General features: G+C 35.2%; 1 non-coding gene across 1 annotated transcript; it reads left to right on the plus strand.

The window, feature by feature from the left end:
• The first annotated feature begins 767 nt into the window (after nt 1-767).
• On the plus strand, nt 768-874 carry LOC115715504 (small nucleolar RNA R71). The gene has a single exon (XR_004011372.2). It is a non-coding gene; the product is annotated as a small nucleolar RNA R71 (small nucleolar RNA).
• The last annotated feature ends 6173 nt before the right edge of the window (nt 875-7047 follow it).

The raw sequence follows: 7047 nt of genomic DNA on the forward strand, positions 1-7047 counted from the left end.
TAGTCTTCTGCTTTTCTGTTGTAGGTGCTGGTTGTTCATCTTCATCATTCTCTGGCTTGGCTTGGCTCGGGCCATCATAACTCTTTCCACTTCTCAGAGTAATTGCTTTACAGTTCTCCTTAGGATTAACTTCAGTGGTGCTCGGCAGGTTTCCCTGAGGACGAGTTGCTATCTGAGTTGCTAGTTGCCCCATCTGAGTTTGCAAGTCTTTAATGGAAGATCTCGTCTCTATCATGAATTGCAATAGTAAATCTGTTTGAAGACCAGAATTTCCACTATAGTTTTGAGTCTGAGGTTGCATCTGTGACTGGTTCTGATTTCACTGTTGATAGAACCCATTATTTCTACGATTACCTCCTTGATTAAACCCATAGTTGTTGTTGTTTTGAGAATAATTTCCAATGGCTTTCGCTTCATCCATTGGCAAATCATCCACATCTGCCTGGCACTCAGAAAAGTGATGAAGACCTCCACATATCTCACAAACCACTTGAGCTTGTCTTACTTGATTGGACATCAATTTTGTTAGGGCCTCTACCTGAGCTGTCAACTTGGTAATAGCATCCACCTCATGCATACCTGCAACTTTTTTAGATGGACCTCTTTCTGTTGACCATTGTTTGTTAGTCATGGCCATCTCTTCAAGTAGATCAAAAGCCTCATTAGCACTTTTCCTCATGAAAGCTCCACCAGCAGCAGCATCTATGAGTGTTCGGGTTTCATTCATCAACCCATTGTAAAAGTTGTGCACTTGCAGCCACTTCTCAATCCCCTGATTAGGGCATTTTCTCAGTAAGTCCTTGAACCTCTCCCATGCTTCATAAAGAGATTCACTGTCCTGTTGGGTGAAGTTATTGATATCAGCTCTCAACTTGGCAATTTTTGCAGGAGGAAAGAACTTGGATAGGAATTTCAGGGCCAATTCCTCCCAAGTGTTGATAGAATGAGTTGGTAAAGAAATAAACTAACTTTTGGCTCGTTCCCTTAGTGAGAATGGGAACATCCTTAGTCTGATGGCGTCATCGCTAACTCCGTTCATCTTGAATGTCTGGCACAATTCTTCGAAATTGGCGAGGTGCATGTTTGGTCTTCTGACGGCAGTCCCCCAAACTGGACTGAAGATTGGACCATCTGCAGTATGGCTGGCTTGATTTCAAAACTTTTTGCGTCAACAGCACGTGGCCTTATGCAGGATCGGGCCCCTGTCAAATTAGGAAGTAAGTAGTCCCTCAGGCTACGGTCATTGTTGTTATGTCCATTAGCCTGGTCTTCTACACCTCCTCCGTTGTGTCCATTGTTACCATTATTGGCGTTGTCAGCCATGACTTCTTCTTGTTCAATCTCTAGTGCCGCTCTTTCCGATTTTCTCCTCCTTCTGTTTCTTCTACAGGTCTTTTCTATCTCAGGGTCAACAGGTAATCTAGCAATTGGTCCTTGACTTCTCATAAACTATTGAACCTGAAAGCAGAATAAGATCTTGAGACAACAGAGTTAGTACTTAAATTAGAAAGAAAAATCAAATTAGAACAAAATTTAATTTTGAATAATATTAACTATCACTCCCCGGCAATGGCGCCAAAAACTTGTTGCGATATTTAGCACACGCAAGTGTACGTATCGTTTCAAGTAGTAGACTCACTATGAGTGAGGTCGATCCCACAGGGAGTGTAGTTAAGTACTTTGAAATTAAACTTTTACTTCTATTTGATTAAATAAAAGATAGGAAAAAAAACAATGAAGTATAAGAAAAATAGTTGGAAGCAACGATTCGAGAAAATTAATAGTTAATAAACTAGGGTGTCGATTTCAATTGTTTTTATTGAATATGGTCTAATATGATTATTTTCCTAATAATTAATTCCTATGCAATAGCAGGTTTACAAAGGTAATTTATAGTCTTCTCAGATATATAAACCTCAATTACATGCAAACTTTCTACTCTCGTGATAAATTTAACATGCAACAGGCATTAAACACAGAAACCCTATAAGCTATCTAAACCATATAGGTACTCTCGTCCTATATCGAAATTCAGTTCTATTCTACTATAGCATATTTGACACTCACTTCTCAGATCTCGCATCAAAATCATAAACAGTTAATTGGTGGCCAGACAATTAAAAGTAATTAAGCACAAATAGAATAAAATACATAGAAATTAGGGGGAAAGTAAATCATATTAAAACCATAAAACAATGTTAAACAATATCCATCTAACCCTAATTAAAGTGTTTAGTTACTCATGTTCAATGCAGCACAAATACACATATTAACTGATAGAAAAGAGATGAAAAATACTGAAGAGAAGAAAAGAAGAATGCTGAAAAATCCTGAGCAGTATGTCTTCAATATTGCAGCTGATCTCCTTATTCTGTATCTGAACTCTCCCTTTTTCCCTCTGAGATTGCTTGCTTAAATCCACTCTCTACTGCTCTTTATATAGGTATTCAAGTCCCTCAAAAGGTGGAAAACCGTACTGTTTAAATTCGATTCGGATTTGAAATATCTGGAAAAATCTCGGGCCAGCTTTTCTAGATATTTCTCTCTGTTGACAAAGAGGCGGGCCGGGGCATGCTAAGTCCATGCCGCGGCCCGTGTGGCCTTTAGTTTGCTTACGTGGTCTTCTTCCAAGTAGGCGGGCCGTGGCATGCTAATACCATGCCGCGGCCCGTGTTGATCTCTGCACCCAACTTCCACTTGTTTCTATCTTTATCCGAATTTGATTCTGATATTTTCCACCAGGATATTTTCATTCGATATTTTATCCTTTTTCTTCTGATATTTTCTAACTCTTCATCTATTTTAAATCTGCAAAACTAAAAGATAAAAGCGTAAAAATGCTCCAACTATAATTTAAATTAAACCGAAAAATGTGCTAAAATTAACCTAAATTAAATACTAAAAATATCCTAACACATACTTACTTAAATGAGGAAGATCCATAAGATCCCAACCACTATAGAGATGGCGAAAATGCTCGGCTAACCAACCTTTCACATAATGCATAGGTAAGAAGGCTTGACCTCGCCCCAAGCCATGTATGGCTGAATCATACAAAGCTCAATAAATGTATCCCAAAACAGAGGGTGCAAGTGAAACTTTGTGTCCGTGGGCCATCATTGAAGCCATATAAAAAGTTTCAGGTCTAATGTTGGAGCCCTCAATAGGAAATACAAAACGACTTAGCCATAAAGACAGAAAGGCTGGAAGACTACCCTCTTTTGAAATGTTCAATGGAATAGAGTGAAGATTAACTTTTGATTTACCTTTCCTTTGGTCGTCTTCTCCTACGGCCTCACAAGTCGAGTTTTGTCTCACACCTTGAAACATCTTTTTCCCTCTATAGAAAAATTCTATCCACTGCTCCCAAGATACATTTATATTATTTGATTTGGCACAAACTTTGACACTCTTCAAATAGTTATAAATTTGAGTGTGGAGCCTTAAAAGCTCTGCAGTAGTAGAATGATATGGAGTGCCACCAACCAATTTTTTGTTAAGAGGTATGAATTCTTCATAAGGAATTCCTAAAATAGGTAACCCTCCAATAACCTTCAAGTCATACAGAGATATTCCCATCTCACCGCTGCTATGATGAAATGTGTTAGACAGAGGACCCCAGAGTTCAGAAAAAGCTCACCATACAGATCTCTCATAGTTGAATGGATATCTTGATATATAAACAGCTCCATAAATTCCAGCCTGATTCAAAGTATCTCGATTTGTGCGCAAAATAAGGTTTGTCCATTTGATAAGATATGTCGCAAATACAGCATGTCCATGAAAGAAAAAATTGTTATTGGCCTTTTTCTCTACTAAAACACGATGAAGGCTTATATAAAAGTCCACAGTGACTTGGTAATCCATATCAGCATCCTGTTTATTGTCAATATCCCCAAGAACTTTATCTTGGAAATTGGGACCAAAGCCTCGAGTGTGCTGGACAACATTATCATCAAATGAAGAATGATATTGTAAGTCACCCGAGATTACATCTTCAATCTTACACAAAGAAACAGGATCTTGATGATCATTGGATGCTTTTGTTCGAAATTATTTTACCAGGATCTTAGATCTACTCACAAGTATGTTATTTAACACCCTAAATATGAACTTTCTAAGACGATAATTAAACACATATAAAGTTAAGAAAACCTTACATTGATTGTAGCAAAATAATGTCTCCTTCCACTCAGATCTTTAACCATTGTATCCTTTCTGTCGCAAAGTATTAACAAGATTTGAGACCGAATGTCCTTCTCTTTGTGTGTGATCCTTCACAGTCTTCCAATTTATGATTGAGGTACCACTTGCTGTGTGTGGGCACTACTCTATCACTAAGGTTTCGAAATTGAGAAGAGGAAAAGAGAGAGGTATAGGGTCGACTACAGAGAGAGAAGTGGAAGGCTCAGTTTTTCTGAAAAAGCAATTTTCTGACAGAAGGCTTGAAAAACTTGTTAAACTTATTATTTGACTCAGCCATCACTTTCTATTTATAGGCAACTACTAGGTTTAGGTTAGTAATTATTTGGCATTAAAATAATGAAAATATCAATTGGAAAAAGCTGCTTAAGTGGCCGGCCATAGGTGTTAATGGGCCTCACTTGGATTTTGTAGTTTTCACAATTTTTATTTCTATTTTCTCAAAAATGCCAATTTTCCAATGCTAACCATTTAAATGCCAAAAATAATTATTTAATAACTAAAATAGATTATTAAATAATATTTTCATTTAATTTAATTATTAATTAGACATATAGAGTCTCTTAATTAATAAATAAACCTAGAATCTCTTTTCTTTACAATTTCACCCCTGCTTAGTGAAAATTCACAAATTAGACATAGTCTAACTTTAGAATTATAATTGATTAATCACAAATCAATTATTGAGTCTTACAAGCAGTATAGTCTCAACTAGAATGCGGACCATGGATCTATATACTGAGCTTCCAATAAGTGAACCGAATTTACTAAGTAAATCCCTACTGATTAATTCCTCGTTGAATCCACTCTTAGAACTTAGAATTGCACTCTCAGATTTATATAGAGCATATTATATGTTCCACAATATAGATATGCTATCTCATTTAACGATTGTTATAATCTTATTGTCATCAAAGATCCTCTATATAGATGATTTACATCGAGATGGGATAATTTTACCGTTTACACCCCTCAACGTATTTTGCCCCTTAAAACACTTAGCTACCTATAAATCCATTTACTTCTATTTAGCTAAGCTCGAAGGGAATCATCACTTGACTTCTATACACCAGTAGAAGCTATAGATTCCATATTTATGTTCAGCACTCCCACTCAATCATACTATCATGTTCCCAAAATATACGTATCACCCTGACCCAAAAGTAGGCTTAACTAATAAATCAAAGAACATGAATAGCACTCCTGAGTTGAGCCTAAGCATATCAGGATTTAGATTCTTTTAATCTTAAGATCAACTACTGAATTTTCTTGGAAAGATACAACGATAAGTTTATAATATCTTAACTAAGTTCAATATCGGTCCAGTCCAATGTATACTCCATACATTCGAAACTAGTATACTTTACCAATGTCCTGGAAAGAACATAACACTTACTTCAAGTGTAAGAACACATCATCGCTGATTATCACATCAGTGTAAATCCAAAACACTGATGAACAGGGACTTAGTCTTTTGAATCATATAATCACAATCACATTCCACTGTGTTGACAATACTGTAATTGTGAATAATCATATGATCTGGACTTAACAGATTTTGTGTATAAACATAATACACATATTAAACCATAAGCATGTAAATATCATGCAAACATAAATCACTTCAAATTTCATATATTGATAACTAATCAAATTGTAAAGGGTTTTATTTGGGCACGTACAAAACCCAAAAAACTCCCACTTGCACTAACATAATACAAACTGTGCAAATTAATCAATCTGTTGTCTTGATCTTCAGATCAAGTGTAGTATATTGAATCCACCCAAACTTCTGGAATAAATACATTTATGAAACATCCTTTGCATTACTCATCAAGGGATACTGAAATCCTTACTGTTTTAAAGTACATCTGAATGAACAGAAGACATATCTCTCATATTTTAAAATATGGAATTCAGATAATACAGCGTAGAATTTTCTTCAGTAAAATAACTTTCTGGTAATTTCAAAATTACAAAGTTATAAATCTTCTCTGGCAGAGCTTGAATTATTATAGAATAACTCCTCGACCCCCAGAGTAACCACCATCAGTTGGGGTAGATATAAGGATAACTGATATACAGTTCCTTAATATCTAACATATAGATCACTTTCATAAATCTTTCTTGAATATCTTCTAACGTTCCTTATTTGATTACATCTCACATTGCTCCCACTATATAGCAGATGTTTGGTTAAATAATTCTTTTAACCTCTTATTGTTTGGAGAGTTATCTGGTTGTGACTTATTGTATTAGTCTGAAACTATAAGTTTCTTTTAAGACTAAATCATCAACATAGCAGACTAGTATTTGAAGTGAAAAATACTTGCCAGAGATTAAGTAATCAAAATTAAGATACCATAAAATGTTATGAGGATTAAGAAATCTTGGCTCAAGTCATTCGAATAGAGTGAACTAGAATTCTTTTATCTTATTCTCATAATTCTGATAAGTTATATCTATCCACATGAATGGTTAGATTTGCTTTTCAGTAGTGTTCTTAAGTTCCTATCACAAGTGTCAACCTAATCAAGATGGGTAAAGAATTTTAAAATTCTCCCACTCAATTAAGGTAGTGTGATACATTATCAAAGAACTTTTGTATGTATCTTTATTTAATACAACAGTAAAACTAAATTGGAACATACAATCAAGATCAAGGACTTATACTGATAATAGCTAATTCATTATATTACTTTCATGTTTAAAGAAAATATGTGTTACATAGGGTATTGTGGATAAATTCCACCCCTAAGTATATAGAGATTATGATCCACCCCTAAGGTTATAAAGATCATGATTCTCTAAGTGTTATACAGATTATGTAGAGTTGAATACAAT

This window comes from Cannabis sativa, chromosome 4, assembly GCF_029168945.1.
Source record: "Cannabis sativa cultivar Pink pepper isolate KNU-18-1 chromosome 4, ASM2916894v1, whole genome shotgun sequence".
NCBI lineage: Eukaryota > Viridiplantae > Streptophyta > Magnoliopsida > Rosales > Cannabaceae > Cannabis > Cannabis sativa.